The following is a 16,769-nucleotide window of genomic DNA, read 5'->3' as shown; positions in this document are numbered from 1 at the left end:
CTTTTCCCCTTTAGGGAAGCCTTGCGAATGCTTTGAAGCACCAGGACTGAGCTGAAAGGATGAGGTAGATAGCATGTGGAACATTTAAGACACCATAATTTAGGTTTAGGTGGACAAACCTGCCTTCAGATTATCATTTGAGACAATTCATATAGAAGTAAAACAAAAGCTGGGCAGCCACGACATCAAAGCTCACACTTTGTGTTGAAGATGATGTTTCTATTCACAACCTCTGTCCCTAAGTTGGTGACAATATAAATGCCAAATTCCCCCGTGTTCAGCAGAGCTCTGTATCAGGACAATGAGATGCAAGTCCATGTCAGTTTGATGCCACTGGTAATAATATCAGAAAGCTTTGTTCTGAGACAATTGTGACCTTTGATAGTCAAGAAGAAACTAAACATGAGCTGAAGCAAAAAAACCTGAAAAAATATATTAGAAGAAAAAAATTCAAACCTTTTCTTTTACAACATATTTTATGCATTGTCAGCTGACTTATTCCAACCTTTTTTGGCCTTTCAGCATGTGAGACACACCTATCTGCCACGAGTCCATAAGAAGTTTCTTTTGACTTTAAAGTTAATGCTAATTTTTGTAACCACCTCAGTGGAAGCTGAAGGTGTAGCCTTCCTCTCTCACTGCCTGTAAAAAATAAAGGCATACCAGTAAAAGTATCCCTTTTTTTTTTTCTTTTTTTTTTTTTTTATCATGGCAAAGCATGTTTTGTCACAGAAAGTATGTGTATGTGTTCTAATAAAGTTTCAACTCATTAGATTGCTAGCTAAGTTTATAAAAAAGCAAGAAACTGCTTGCACTTGTACCTCACCATGGTCAAGTACATCCAAATGATTTCTTTTGACCAGATTTTTGCATGGGGCATGTGCTCTGTCATCTCCTAGTATGCTCATTGATTTGTTCCTAGCCAAGTGATCTGACATATTTCTTCCCACTTATTTCTGGATCACTGCTGGATCACTGGTTTGAGCTGTGGTCCCTTCACCTTCTCTTCCTCTTTCAGCCAAGCCAAGCATCACTCACAACAAAAGGACTAGTTCCAGCCTCCTGCTGCCAGTTGCACTAAAAATGCAAGATTAGGGTTGAATTTGCTCAACAGAACAAAATTTGCTGATTCATAGACATGGAGATCCACTTACTTTTAAAGGATGGTACAAAATAATATGTAAAAAACAATCATGTAATTACTACACCATCCACAGAGTCTAGAAATAAAGGTTAAATGATTATTACTAACTAAATAGAAGTTCATGAACAAAACAGGCTGCAGAAACCTGCAATAAAAATCCCAGCACATCTTATTTTGCAGAAGGAAGAGGTGAGGAGCAGAAGAAAGATGAAGAATCATCAGGGCCTGCTCCATGAACCTGGAACGTGACCTTGTATAATGGGATCTGGGAAAAAAACCCATGTTTCTGTTGATATCAAATGAGCAGATTCCTGTTGCAAGAAACGTTAGAGAAACTTTTCTCAGAGGCAATGACTGACACATGGGGCTCACACTGCTCTGGCATCACCTGCTTGTGGGTAATTTGCCCCTGGGCTGGACATCCAAGGGACAACCCCAGATCTGGGCCAGACCCACAAGTACAGTCAAATTGAGTTGGGTGGAAATAAAAAATGGAGACTTGCAGCTCCTGTAGTTTAATAGATTTCTGCCATCAAAGTGGTCTGGGACCTGTCCTGCTGTTTGAGGAGCTTTTGGCAGCTTTTGAGTCATGCATCCCTAGGGCAGCCCAAAGCCTTGTCCTTCCTTTGTCATATTGGCTGTCATCAGGACTGCTGAGATACATTTCCTCAGGGAGGAGAACACCCTGTTTGTTTGGGCACTGCCATTTTTTTTGTCAACTAAACCACTATTTCTGCTTTCACTGAGTGCAGGATTCTCATGCTTTCATCTATCAGCGGGGAATTTTCTTCATATGAATAACAATGGCATCATTGATACGGTGATTTTCTTGGGAAGGTCTTGCAGTAGGTTTACAAGTCAGACAGAAGCTCTAGCTGGCAATCACTCGAGCAACAAATAATATCTTTTAATGTCCTGGAATGCCAGTGCTTGATGTTTCAGGAATAGCTTTTATTTATCATTCTGTGTGTCACCCACCTACCCCAGATGATAGCGATGGCTGAAAAGCAAAAAAAAAAGTCTGGCTGTATTTTATAGGCACTTCAAACAGATATTTTCATTGTGAAATCTTCAGAGCCTCTCAAGGAAAAACCTTTTGAAACAGAAGAGATGGTGGACCTTGTAAGCAGTCAATGCCTCTAATCACAGCCACAGTATTGTCACAGCTCTTGTGACAAGCTTCGTTTTCTGGGACCTAACCTGTATCTTGCAAAGTGGCTCTCCCTGATCTCCTGTCAGTGGTACCATGTGGAGTAGCATGAAAGAAAGGGGCATCTGAAGGTCAGGATTTGCCTGTTCTCCATTGCCAAAGTGCACACTGTAACACCCTGATGACCTGAGGTAGCTGCCTCAAGTGGTCTGAGGCCAAAAGACATGACAGGATGAGGTTCAACACAGCCAAGTGCTGGGTCCTGCACTTTGGCCACAACAACCCCAAGCAGAGCTACAGGCTGGGCACAGAGTGGTTGAAGAACACCCAGACAGAGAGGGACCTTGGAGTTTGGATTGCCAGGAAGCTGAACATGAGCCAGCAGTGTGCCCAGCTGGCCAAGAAGGCCAATGGCATCTTGGGCTGGCTCAGGAACAGCGTGGCCAGCAGGTCCAGGGAAGGGATTCTGCCCCTGTGCTCAGCTCTGGGGAGGCCACAGCTTGAGTCCTGTGTCCAGTTCTGGGCCCCTCAGCCCCTCAGGAAGGAGATTGAGGTGCTGGAGCAGGTCCAGAGAAGAGCAAGGAGGCTGGGAAGGGATCCAGCAGAATTCCTGTGAGGAAGGGCTGAGGGAGCTGGGGGTGTTGAGGCTGGAGAAGAGGAGGCTCAGGGGAGACCTCATCACTCTCTCCAACTCCCTGAAAGGAGGTTGGAGCCAGGGGGGGGTTGGGCTCTTTTCCCAGGCAACTCTCAGCAAGACAAGAGGGCACAAAAGGTCTCAAGTTATGCCAGGGGAGGTTTAGGTTGGTGATTAGAAAGAATTTCTTTCTGGAGAGGGTGATCAGGCATTGGAATGGGCTGCCCAGGGAAGTAGTGGATTCTCCGTGTCTGGAGATCTTTCCAAAGAGCCTGGATGTGGCACTGAGTGCCATGGGCTGGGAACCGCGGGGGGAGTGGATCAAGGGTTGGACTTGATGATCTCTGAGGTCCCTTCCAACCCAGACAATTCTATGATTCTATGACTTTGATGGATCTTGTAGAATCATGGAATGGTTTAGGTTGGAAGGGACCTTAAAGATCACCCTGTTCCAACCTCCCCTGCATGGGTAGGACACCTCCCACTATTCAGACTATTTAGGGCTTGTTCAGCCTGGAGAAGAGGAGGCTCCCAGGTGAGCTCAGAGAAACCTCCCAATATTTGAAGGGGCTGCAAGAAAGCTGGGGGAGGGCTTTGGACACGGGGGGGTAGGGAGAGGACAAGGGACATGGGTTAAAACTTGGAGAGGGGAGATTGAGGTTGGAGATGAGGAAGAAGTTCTTTCCTGTGAGGGTGCTTAGACCCTGGAACAGGCTGCCCAAAGAAGCTGTGGCTTCCCCATCCCTGGCAGTGTCCAAGGTCAGGTTGGATGGGGCTTGGAGTATCCTGGGCTGGTGGGAGGTGTCCCTGACCATGCAGGGGGATTGGAACTGGATGAGCTTTAATGTCCCTTCCAACCAAAACCATGCTGTGTTTCTATAATTCGTTCGATCTAATAAGGACTTGCTTTACTTCATGTGATTTTGCACTCGTTTGGCTATGGGTAGAAACACTTTGCAAACTTCACTTGTAACCTGCCAGCATGGGAACTTATATCATGCATTACAGCTTGGAGGTCTAATTCATATTTCAGAATTTCATAGCTAGCCACAACACAAAAAAAAAAAAAAAAAAAAAAAGTCAGGAAAAAAGCAAACAACAAAAAAATAAGCCCATGTGAAATCAGTGCAAGCTTTAGTATTTTATGCTGTGTAAGTCCATTTGAGAGGCCATAGGGAAAAAAATTGCCCATTCAAATATTAGCATGTATAGCTTTGACACAGGGCTCTCTAAAGTGATTTTCTCAATTCTCTTTGGTGTATTTACTAACTGTACATCAAACTACTCCTGGTCTCAAGCTATGCTACATATTTATCAAATCATATGGTTCTGTGATGCTGTAGGTAAAGTACTGGCTAATGTGAATTGTTCTAAATGAGCTCTCAAAAGGACAGGAATAACTTTTTTAAACTTCCTGATGCTTTTCTAAAATATTAAAGTGACTTCCATGTATAAAATTTGCATAGTTTACCTAGCTTAGTTTACATTTTTTTTTCATTATAATGATTCAAATGTTTTGTACGGAATTTAAAATAAATTTATACATTAATTTATGAACTTGGTTGATTACCAAGTTGTGCTAGATTTAAATCTAAATAATTGTGTTTTAGTAAGCTTATTAAAGTTTAATAAATCAATTTTAAAATGGCAGTTGCATCAGTGCATGCTTTATTTAATATAAGAGAAGGGCCAAGTTAGGGTAAATACAGAAAGTCAAGTGGCAACCAAATGCACATTCACTACCAAACAATCCCCCCCTTTTTTTTTCTGTCACAACTGACTGTCTGACTGCCCCGTGTTAGAAATTACATTATTTGCTACAGAATAGGTCTACCCAGGGTATAAAAGTTGGATGTGCAGCTTTCTCAGATTCTTGTGCAATAATTCCTATGTAATCTCTGAAAATGTAACTGATAATATGTCAATGATTGCTATACAAAGAAGTTAAATATTACAGTTAATTTTCTCACTGAAATCCAATCCAGGGATTAGCAACAATGGGGAATCTGTTTTATTTGCATTTAATTTGTACCTTCACACTATTATCTCCCATGTTTTAGTTTCAGGAAATGTGGTCTCAGGCTATTATAAACACATTTCATGCTGCAGTTGCACTGTTATTTGAACTCTATTCTCAGAAACGACTTACAGAAAAAATAAAGCCAGCATACTTTATTTTAATTATACTAGAGCTGTGTCTAAATACAAAAAAATACTACAGTATATATTTAATATGGAGCACAGATTAACAGTTTTATGAGACATAAAATCTATCTATATCATTTTCTATTTACAGATCAGTTATATATCTTTCAACAAAACAAATGCCTATAGTGTAACAATGAATAAGGAGAGCGTCAAGCTAGCAATCACATAAGCAGTAAATAATGTCTTAATTGGCCTGGAATGTCAGAGTTTGATTTTTTGGGGACTAGGTTTTATTTATTGATCTATATGGCATATTTATCTTGCCAGCAATTTGTACAAATCTATTCCCTTTCCTCAATATCGGATCCATGTATGGTTTTATATTGCAAATCCCATCTGGGGAAATAGCCAAGTAAGAGGAGCCCGGTTGCTTCTGGAAAAGCCATCCATTTAAAAGCTTTCACTGAGGCAAGGATAACTTCACAGTTTCAGCACTTTGTCTTCTGACAAAAAAAAAAAAAAGAAAGGGGCAGAGGGAGAAGGGGGGAAAAGCTGCTATTACGGAGTTGCCACCCAGTGCATGCTTCAGCAGCCCTGTACTCTTTACACGTTTGGCAGCAGTGAAAAAACCAAGAAAGGATGCTGTGTACTACTAGGAAATGTTTTTTAAGTGCTTCTGACTCTGTCCTATTCACTTGTGAAGCCAGCAGACAGCAGTGGATGAGGTGGGCTTCACACATGGCCTCAAGCTCTGGATTGGGTTCTTCTCAGGAGTGCTTGTGCAGATTTTTTCTTAACACTACTGTTGTCTTTCAAGCCAAGGCTCACCTTGCCGTGCTCTGCTGTGCAGCTGAGAACTGGCAAACTCAACCACCTTCAGCCAAGGTGTCTGCCAGGGGATTGATTCTCCCCTCTGGTAAAAAGTGGGTGTCTGATGCTGAAGTCAGCACTGACCACAGGGAGAAGGGAATCTATCAATGACTCTCTTGGTCCTTAACAAAATCCTTTGCTGCAAATATCACCCAGCAGACGTTGCTTCTCTGATTGGCTTAGGACTGCTAGAGGCTGGCCCTAAAAAAAAGCACTTCTGCTGTTGATAGTGGACTAAAAAGTTTACAAACAGCAGCAGCAGCCTTGCACTTGCCTGCCTTCTGTTTTTGCGAAGGAGGTTTGCTAAACATGGGAAAGATGGTGCTCTGATAGCTGTCATTGCTCTGGTATAACCTTACCTGTCTGGAAACGAGCTAATGAAAATTTTTGGTGTGTCTTTTAGAGAATACATTTGCATCTGACATAATTAGTGGTAGGCAGACCCAGCTACATCCAGGGGGAATCTCAAGACAACTGCTTTGCCGACTATTAGTGCCTAATTTCTGAATGTCAAACCCTGCACATCTTAATTTCTAGAGAATAAGCTCAATTGAACTTGCTCCCCAGTTATGCAAAAACTGCTCAGATAAAACCAAGTGGACACCAATGTAATGAATGTGGTTATTAAATTGTTTCAATTGAAAGAACCCTATTCTTACACCATCATAATGGGAACAATTTATCCCCACTGATCGGCCTGTCTCTTTTTTCTGAGCTCTCTTTGATCTTGAAGCATATTGCAGTGGTGTGTCCTATTGAAAAGCAAAACTGGGGCAATTTTAATGCTTTTGTACCTTACCAGTGCTCTATTTTTTCGCTGTTTAAAAATAGCTGTTAATTATAAGTGCAGTTTAAATGTCTCAAGTGACCCAGAAATGCAGGTTGGAATGAGACAGATTGTGTGTCTCATATAAAACAGATGTACTTTCACAGAGCAGTCTGAATTCAGCCCTCAATATGTATCTTTCTCTAAGGTTATTTCAGTCAGGTATTGAGCTTGTCTAGCACTGAGCTATAAAATCCCACACATTTTGAACAATGAAGAGAAAACTGGATCTATATTTACCTCAAGAATAAAAAGCCTCTTTTTCTGTGTGGGTGTATTTTGCTGGTAGTGGTTGATGGGATGAGGGCATTTCCCTTCGACTTTGGAGACCCAAGAGACCAGATGCCTCATTTAATCTCCACCTCTTCTGCCTCTTGATGTAATAAGCCCATGCTTTTAAGGAACATTTAGTGGTAATAAACTTTCAGAAGCTCCTCTTATTTTGACTGGATTAAGCACTCCACAAGTACTAGCCATACCTATGCAGATATGAAATTTTACATTTATCCTGTGTTTTGAGTGACTTGGATAGGCCTTCTTTTTTTTTTTTTTTTTTTTTTTTTTTTTTTTTTTTTTTTTTTTTTCTTTATTTTCTTTTCTGCCTCTTCTGCCAACAATCCCTTTTAATTTCTGTCTGTGACGAGGTTCATCAAGAGAAGTCTGAGAAGTAGCACAGAAATTAAATTAAGGCATGTTAGTAATTCACTGTAGGGCCTGAACAAATCAGTTATTTGTATGTCTATTTATTCATAAGTTGTTAGACAGCAAATTACAGGCATCTCCATGCAGTAGCAAGACTCTGTTTCAACTTTCAGATTAGAGGAGGCTGTCGAGTGCAATGAGTTTGATGAGCTCTCCCCTGTCCCCAAAGATCAGAGACACACGTTTCAAAGCCACCACCACTTCATGAAACTGAATGGTTTAATGGTGAAGGAAGCCAAGGGTCAACTGAGCCTGGGTTGTACATTCAGATATCACTCACTAAAAGAGACTGACACCTGGTTAGAGGATGGAGGCTGCAGGGAGAACCAGTCTGCCAGTCTAGAGAACCCTACCTGCTCTACAGGTTGCAGGAAACTTAATATAGAGTGTTTAAAAACTTTCCTTCTCTGCTTGGCAATTGAGCTCCTTCTTTATGCCACCTAAGAATAAGGAAAAAATAATAGGAAAAAAAAAAAGAAAGAAAAAGCAAAGCATTATGTTAAATCCATCAGCTCACAAAAACTTTTCCTAAAGAAACAGAATTTTGAGGTTCATATTCAGAAAATTACATCCTCCCATAGCCAGTCTGTTCACGTAATGAATAGAGAAATAAGCTCATTTAACAGTGGGAGTAAGTGCACTATTTTATTTTTTTTCCACACTCCTGGAAATCACTTTCAATGACAGAGACTTTTGGAATGAAATTTTACACTCTCACTCTTTTCAGTGCTTAGAAAACTCCTGAATCTCAGAGAGTGTTGAAAGAATAAATTGGTTATGATATATTGCAATTCTGTGAGGCCAACATCCAGAGAAGCCACAGACATCACTAGTTTTGAACATCAGTCCCCCAAAGACCACAGTGATTATTTCTGCCTTTGGGAACTTTCTAATTGTGGAAACAAAAGTACTTCCTTTAACTATTCTCACATTCACACTTAGTGCTATCACGATGGAAAACAGAGATTTGATAGTAGCTGAAACAATGGCACATCTATGTTTGAAACAAGAAAACTAGCATTTGGAAAAAAATAATCATCAGCTCACACTGTCTTTCCACCTCCTTGGGACTATATTTTGGTACATTAAGGATTTCTCAAGACAGTGATGTCAAGAGAAATATTTCCACTAAAACTCCATCCTGTAAATTTTCATGTTGTTTTTCTGGGAAGTACCAGGATTGAGCCTCAATTAAACATGTGCATGAATCAAACACCTCTTTGACAAAACAGTGCAAACTCAATCCCAAACATATATTTGGAATAGAGTTCTATTAGACATAGGATAGACACACACTTCTAAAGTCCTGCAGCACTGAGATCTGTAACTTGAATTTAGGTGGAAGTATTTTTACTGCATTCAAAATAATCCCTCCAGAACAGCTGTTCTGCTCTAAGAATTGTGCTAAGAGCAAGAAAAATTCATTGCAGTGGTGGTTTGTACCCATATTACTTTTTGTGCTGAGATTTTGCATTTCCTTTCTCTATTGGATGGCAGTTCTGACATTACAACGCTAAAATACAAGCCTTTTGATATACAAAATGATGATTTTTTTTTTAAACACAAAAAAGGGCAGTCATCTTAGGAAAGGTTTTAATGTTATGCTTTTCACTGAAGCAGACAAAACAGAAAATTTGCTTCTCTGAAATGAAAGGACACCCTCACGAAAGCAGAGTGGGTCACAACATGCAGGGAGAAACATATATGGAGAAACATATATGGAGAAACATATATGGAGAAACAACTCCCTATGGAGGCAGAAGTCACAAAGACTTTTGAAATCTTCAGGAAAGGCTGTGCAGCTCGTGTGAATATTACATAAGTAGCAAAGAAGGGTAGATTGCAAGGTTAACAAGACTGTTGCTTTAGATCTACCTTCATGGCAACACTTCTCTGTGTCAGGTTCTAAAGTGGCCTCTATTGAACAACTGAACTGGATTTAAGGACGGGTATGTCTACGTAGGCTTGGCAAATTTTGAGCAACCATGTGGAAATTTTGTGTTGGCAATGCTAATTAGATCAATTCTTTTCCTTTTTGAAGTCTGATAAGCAATCTTTCAGTAAATTCCTGTTTGTCTGGGAAAAACCCCACTGTATCAGGGAATTCATTATGTTCTCTGGGAGTAGTTCTGTTATGATTTCTCTCCTTATTTCAGATACAAAACAGAACAGCTGTGTGTCCCATTATCAAACTGTACATACATATAAATGCTTTCTATCTTCAGCTTTTGAAACTGCTGTCATGAATTGCCATGAGTGAACCTTGGATATTTTGAGACTCTGTTTTAGAGAGGAACCCAATGATCTAAATACCTGAGATTCCTCCCGTGAAACCATTTTTCCACTCAGCATTAATGAAGCTTTTGCTGTTGTTCTTTATCTCATTTCAGATGCTACATGATGGAGGGACCTTGGAGCAAATCCAGAGGAGATGAGCTAGAGCAAGCTCAGGAAATCACGATCCATGAAAAATCCCTGAACCAAGGGTGTCCAGACCATAGAAATGAAGGCTGCCAGGGGACATTGTCACAGTCTTGCTGTGCTGAAAATCCTGGTGGTGCAAAAGAGCACAGAGAGGTTTGTCAGCCCCAAATGTGGAGGGTTAGAAAAATTAGTTACAGTCTTGAGCTGCAGAAAGTTGGAATCAGGCTGGATACTGGGAAAAAGACAGATGTTGGGGGGTGGTTATGGAAAGATCCTACAGCCATAAAATGATGAGATGTTAAGCGCAGGTCAGACAGAAATTGAATAGTTCAGTTGTTCATAGTTCATTCATTAGTCTGTAAACCCTTGAAGTGCTTACAAACCCTTCGATTTATTATCTCCTAAGTACGCTTCCCATTTTCTTTCTCAGTAACCTCTAATCCCTTGCATTGCTTCCTACTGTAAGACTTCCAAATAAACTTTGTCATCCATGAAAACGCATTCCTCATCATGCTGCTCCTTCTCTCTTCTTCCCCTTCCCTTTTGCACCTCCCCATTGCAGTTGTTCATGAAGATCTGATTGACCAAACACAATAAATTGAAAAAAAATACTTCGTGAATGGGTATGAAATATTAGGTGAATGGGATTTTTTGTGGCCCTCCAGCTTCTCTGTATTTCTGTTTATGATTCTCTGATATTCAGCAGATATAAGATTTATGTTTTGTGCCTACATCCAAACTGATTGTCCTACACTTGATGGCAATGTTTCAGCTGAAGCTAAATGCATCTGAGTTTTACAACTGTAGCTGCTTTTTGTTAGATATGCCTAACAAGACTAATATTTTGCTTTCATTTTTGCCCACAAGTTCATTGGTTTTTACAGTGATGAGGAGCTTGGAGCCAATTTCATGCTTATGTTATGGTAATCCCAAAACTGTTTCATGTAAACTGAATAAGCTATCCTTAAAGGAGGGAGAAAACCAGGATCCCTTCCAGAGAGTGTCCTAATGGGGCGAGCTTTCTTCAGCTGTATCTAATTCCTCAAGTTTTCTTTGTTTGTCACACTTTTGCCTCTTAATCTCTGGTTTGATGAATTTTATTATCCATGATGGACCTGTTTCAGGAAGAAAGGAGGAAAATACTCTGAATAAAGGTTTATATGGCAGAGAAGGCATTTTTTCAGGGAGGAGGGCTGTGGATACAAGCAGAAGACAGAGTACAGATGGGGTGGGCTCTCCCATCCCTGAGTTACTGTAGAGACAGGAGGGAAAATCATCTCTGCTCTTGCTGTGGTTTAGAAGGAAACAACGAGCACACACGGCACTTTGGGTTTTTTGTATTGAGCCCCCAGTTTGTGGCACTGCAACTCACATTCATAGAAATTTTAGGAACTGTATCTGGAGGAAACCTCTTTCAGGAGAAACAGAGTTGGTGATTACCCATCGTGGTGCTCAGGCATCGCTGTCTCAGGCTCCTTGGAGGGAGGCCAAGTCAATGAATCTGTAACATGCTGTAATCCTGGACTGTACCGAGCAACATCTGGGGTTTGATTAAAAATATATTTGGTTACATGAATACTTTCAAATTCTTCTATGCAGGGGATTTATCATAAACAGCTTAGTCCCGTTTCCCGTGGCTCGTACTTGGTGCTCCCACTCTTTGCATCCCAGGGCTGCCACCAGCACTGGAACCCACTGGAACTGGTGCCATCAGCCACATGTTTATCAGGTGTTGGCTGTCACCACGGAGAGAGCTGTGAGAACTGCCAAGCAGATGCTGCTTATTACCTCTTTTGCTGTATTTGCTCTTTCTGTGAGCAAAACTAAAGAAAAAAAAAAACCCCCCCAAAAAAACAACCCCCCAAAACCCCAAACCTCTCGGTTAACTGCAGAATGCTTCTGTAAATTATATTCCACTCAGAATGGCCAAGCAGTTTTTACTGCCTGTGTTTTGTGCCACGCTGCCTTTTGAGACAAAATGGTGTAAAGCTAAGGATGTTTTCCCAGGTGCTAAATCCAGACTAATCACTGAAAGGGTAGGGAAGAATAAATCTGAATTTCTGTGATTCCTGACCCTTTACTCCAAATCCAATAATGCACAAGGATTTAGCATGGTTGGACCTGCTGGCAGCCAACTAATAGACTGACTCTGTAGTTGGTGATAAGGAAAATGATTCCACTACAATATGAGCACTTCATTACCTTCTGCCCCAAGCACACATTATACATGTTTTATAAATTTTTAGATTGAAAAGATACACAGTCTAAAGACAGCAGCCATGTGCCCGAAGTTGTGCAGAAAAAAAGAAACCCACAATACACTTCTTGATTTTTTTAATGTACAGTGAAATTAAAGGGTAGATTTCTTCTGTCAAAATTTCTTGCTGCCACACAGGGGGAAGTTCACTGTATATTTGGTCGGAGAAGACACTAGTCTCAGAGGTCAGTTCAGTTAGAACCTAAATGTGGATTAATTTAGTTGATTTAACCAAGTGTGTTACTTGTGGCTTCTAGCCACAAAATGGAGGGAAAGATATTCAAGAAAACTTAGTCCTGTTTCTAAAAGAGCAGAGAAGATGTAAACCTGACACAATTTATTTATTTCTATTTCTATTGCTGACTTGGAGAGAAAAATCGGATAAATGACATAATACTTCTGTGCCTCAGTTACTCTTCTCTAAAATTACAATAGTACAACTCCAGAATATCTTGGAAAGGGGTTTATACAGAGATCAAAAAAAAAGCAAAAGAATACATATTACTTCCATAGAATCCGATGGGGTTGGATAGCTGAACCCCCCAAGCCACAAATGGGGAATTTTTCGCATTAATCAGATGTTGCTAATTGCAACAAAACTGTGGTGAAAATAGCAGGAAATTTCAGAGGATCTAATGTGAAAAGATCTATTAGATTATAGAGAAAAAGAATTAAATCTTGACTTCTTTTTTTCCTGGAGTCAAAGACAAAGGCCTCACTGACTTCATGAAGCAGAAAGATTCAGATGCAGAAGATGACCAGAAAGTACAGAAATGTATATATGAATATACAGCATAGAGGCATCCAATCCCTTAAGATAAAGAAGTGTCCTGACAGTGAAACTATAATGCAGAAAACTTACAGCTAACAGAAAAATTCCTGTCCTCAAGCAAAACCTCTCACAACTCAGTGCTGTAAAAAGGCCAACAGAACAAAAAAGGCAAAAAATTTTAAGAGGTAAGAATATCCACTTTATCCATTTAATTAAAAAATGAAAAGATTTAGAGTTTGGTAGAAAAGGCAGATCATCAGTTTTGAGACTTCATACAACTTTGTCTGTCTTGACACTATTAAGGCCTGAGCAAAAAACTTCATCCACCTCCTCATGAATCCTTAGAGTCATTGGGCACTGTTCTTTTTTTTTTTCCTTTCCACATAGTTTATGTATAACAATTTTTTTCCCATTTACAGAGAGCAGGAGGTCTGGCAGACACCAGAGTTAGAAATGTAATAATGGGTATTGCTTACTGCTTTGCTCTTTGATATGCATCACTGTTTGGTTCCTACAGAAACCTCTCATTTTTAGAGTAACTCTTGAAAGCTAGTTTGTGTTGGCATCGTGGGAACTTGGATTTTGCCTGTGGAAATGCTCAAAGTGTGTGGGACTGCCACACAGCCAGGTATTTCCCCACAACCACTGCTACATATTCTGTCATGAGGGTAATAACATCTGAATCAGACACTTGGAATACAGGAAAACAGATGTGTCCTCAAAAGCGTTGTGTTATTGTCCTTGGCATTTTCTCTGTTTAAATTGCTAAATAAAGTTTTAAAATATTTTTTTTCCTTGTAACATTTAACACAAAGAAATATTTTTCACATGCAGTTTGTACAAGGAAGGGGTTCTAAAAGATTTGGTGTGGTGACACATGAAAGGGTGGTGATAATGCTTTGGAATTGTATCTGTAAAAAGCTTACTGTGAAAGTTTTTGAATTCTTTGTGTAGGAGGAGAAAGACAGAGTAGTTAAACTATTAGCTAAAGTGAAACTACTCAAGCACCTGAATTATAGATTATTTATCTTTGCCACAAAGCTGTGAGGCCCATTGCCACAGAGTCCTGTGAAGTCCTGAGGTATGGTGGAAACCAGAGGGGAGTTTGACAGATTTACTGGGTATTGACTTCATAATGGCTCTTCAGGTTTAAGACATGAAGGTTTCAGAGTCACCCAGGTGATTCCAGGGGCTGGATCCATGTCCATGGTAGAGGATGCCACTCCTAACCCTGATAGACTCTTCCTGTTGGAGTCTGGCTACTCCTGGAGAAGGAATGGCACAGAGCTTGAGACAGGAAGGTCCTCCCTAACCTCTCACACTGTGCAGTTTGTAAGTCCCTGGAGATTTGAATTTGACTGGGAGAAAGACTCAAGGATGGATGGGGGGAATGAACAAGTGGGGGGTAGTAATTACCCCATGGGTCATTTGTAGAAGGCAGGAGCAGCAGTAGAACTGATGAGTTTTCTGCACCTCATGTGAAGAAATAGGCTTGAAGATTCTGGGCAAGGTCTGGCCTTCTCTCTTTTCTCTCTTCATGGACACCTTGCAGAATGCAACAGTCTTCAAAGGAATTTAGACTCACAGAATGATCTGCATTGGAAGGAATCTTAAAGACCATTTAGTCCCAGCCCTTCTGTAGGGACAAGGACACCATCCACTAGACCAGGTTCCTCCAAACCCCATCCAGTCTGACCCTGAATGCTTCCAGGGAGCAGGCATACACATCTTCTCTGGGCAACCTCAGCCAGTGTCTTAGCAATTTCTTCCTAAGATCTCATCTCAGTCTTCCCTCCTTCAGCTTGAAACCCTTCCCACTCACCCTTTCAGTCCATGCCCTTGTCCCAAGTCCCTCGACAGCTTTTCTGGAGCCCCTTCAGCACTGGAAGTTGTTCTAAGTTCTCCCCAGATTCTTCTTCTCTCTCCTCCTTCTCCTTCTCCTTCTCCTTCTCCTTCTCCTTCTCCTTCTCCTTCTCCTTCTCCTTCTCCTTCTCCTTCTCCTTCTCCTTCTCCTTCTCCTTCTCCTTCTCCTTCTCCTTCTCCTTCTCCTTCTCCTTCTCCTTCTCCTTCTCCTTCTCCTTCTCCTTCTCCTTCTCCTTCTCCTTCTCCTTCTCCTTCTCCTTCTCCTTCTCCTTCTCCTTCTCCTTCTCCTTCTCCTTCTCCTTCTCCTTCTCCTTCTCCTTCTCCTTCTCCTTCTCCTTCTCCTTCTCCTTCTCCTTCTCCTTCTCCTCCTTCTCCTTCTCCTTCTCCTTCTCCTTCTCCTTCTCCTTCTCCTTCTCCTTCTCCTTCTCCTTCTCCTTCTCCTTCTCCTTCTCCTTCTCCTTCTCCTTCTCCTTCTCCTTCTCCTTCTCCTTCTCTTTCTCCTTCTCCTTCTCCTTCTCCTTCTCCTTCTCCTTCTCCTTCTCCTTCTCCTTCTCCTTCTCCTTCTCCTTCTCCTTCTCCTTCTCCTCCCTTCTCCCTTCTCCTTCTCTTCTCCAGCCTCAACACCCCCAACTCTCTCAGCCTGGCTCCAGAGCAGAGCTGCTCCAGCCCTCCCAGCAGCTCCAGGGCCTCCTCTGCACTGGCTCCAACAGCTCCGTGTCCTTCTGCTGATGGGGACCCCGGAGCTGGACAGAGCTTTACCTGGATTTACCACAGATTTACCTGGATTTGTTCTTGGGATTGGCATAACCAATGTGCAGGACCTTGCCCTTGTTGGGCTTCATGAGGTTTGTACAGGTTAAACTCTTCAGGCTGTCAAGAAGAGTGGATTAAGTACACAAAGGGGAGAAAAGGAGACGAAATCAGACTTTTACAGGTGAAATACATGTTTCAATGACTGATGAGACACAAACACTCTTCTTTTGCTGAAGATAAAGAGCAATGTTCTTCGAATGTGTGCATTGATTCCCAGAAAATGTGAAACAAAAGCAAGGGCAATGTTTTTCCAAGAATTGTGTACACCAGCCAGAACACTAGATCTCTGTGTAATCAGAAAGTAAAGGTGGAAACAATTTCATGGAAACTGTCTTATTTTAACTAGCCCTGTGGGAAGCAGTGTTGATAATCAGGAGTTTTTGACAAGTATAAGCAAATCACTGCCCTCAATCTGTAGATTAGGTAGAGTGTTACCTTAGATCCTCCTAAATCATAGAATCATAGAATTGGCTGGGTTGGAAGGGACCTCAGAGATCATCGAGTCCAACCCTTGAACCACCGTTGCGGTTGCTAGACCATGGCACTGAGTGCCACATCCAGTCTCTTTTTAAATATCTCCAGGGACGGAGAATCCACCACTTCAGTGGGCAACCCATTCCAATGACGGATCACTCTTTCCGTAAAGAAATTCTTTCTAATATCTAACCTAAACTTCCCCTGGCACAACTTAAGTCCATGCCCTCTTGTCTTGTTGAAAGTCGTTTGGTAAAAGAGCCCAACCCCCACCTGGCTACACCCTCCTTTCAGGTAGTTGTAGAGAGCGATGAGGTCTCCCCTGAGCCGCCTCTTCTTTAGGCTGAACAACCCCAGTTCTCTCAGCCTCTCCTCGTAGGGTCTATGCTCGAGTCCCTTCACCAGCCTGGTAGCTCTCCTTTGGACCTGCTCCAGGACCTCGATATCCTTCCTGAACTGGGGGGCCCAGAACTGGACACAGTACTCAAGGTGTGGCCTCACGAGGGCTGAGTACAGGGGCAGAATCACTTCCTTGGACCTGCTGGCAATGCTGTTCCGGATACAGGCCAGGATGCCATTGGCTTTCTTGGCCACCTGGGCACACTGCTGGCTCATGTTCAGCTTCTTGTCGATCCAGACTCCCAGGTCCTTTTCAGCCTGGCTGCTCTCCAGCCACTCTGTCCCCAGCCTGT

Source organism: Calypte anna, chromosome Z (genome assembly GCF_003957555.1).
Source record: "Calypte anna isolate BGI_N300 chromosome Z, bCalAnn1_v1.p, whole genome shotgun sequence".
Taxonomy (NCBI): Eukaryota; Metazoa; Chordata; class Aves; order Apodiformes; family Trochilidae; genus Calypte; species Calypte anna.
Note: the sequence above shows the minus strand (reverse complement) of the source record.